The sequence below is a fragment of the Procambarus clarkii genome, chromosome 94 (assembly GCF_040958095.1).
Source record: "Procambarus clarkii isolate CNS0578487 chromosome 94, FALCON_Pclarkii_2.0, whole genome shotgun sequence".
Taxonomy (NCBI): domain Eukaryota; kingdom Metazoa; phylum Arthropoda; class Malacostraca; order Decapoda; family Cambaridae; genus Procambarus; species Procambarus clarkii.
In genome coordinates, this window is record NC_091243.1 from 11748383 (window position 1) to 11748916 (window position 534).

Sequence of the window (534 nt, forward strand, 5' to 3'; positions counted from 1 at the left end):
CAAGTATTTACTTCCTTAAAATTTTCTTAGATTAAGGACCTGCCCGAAACGCTGCGCGTGCTAGTGGCTTTACAAGACTGTAATTACCATATTTGTATCCTCACATTCCTTATGTACATTCTTGTATATGCATAAATAAATAATAAATAAATATTAATGTTGAATTAAAAGGGGGCGTCAACATGATAAATATTGCCGAATGTCTTTATAGTGTGAATTGTAACTTTTTGTAGGGCAAAGTGGAAGGTTTTATGGAAGTTTTTTTTAATGAAGGAATATATGTTTTCCTTAAATAAACAAGTATACAGTTCATTGGTGGGATTTTCTGTATCGAATTAAATATTCTTCCTAAATATAATATTATTATATTAGAACTAAATATTATATTTATAATATTTTTTTATATTATCTATTTTTATAATATTATCTATATTTATATTTTTTTATATTATCTATTATTACTAAATAGAATATTATTATATTCTTCCAAATATAGGATTTTTATAAGAGCATCTGTTTATAATCCGCATCTTC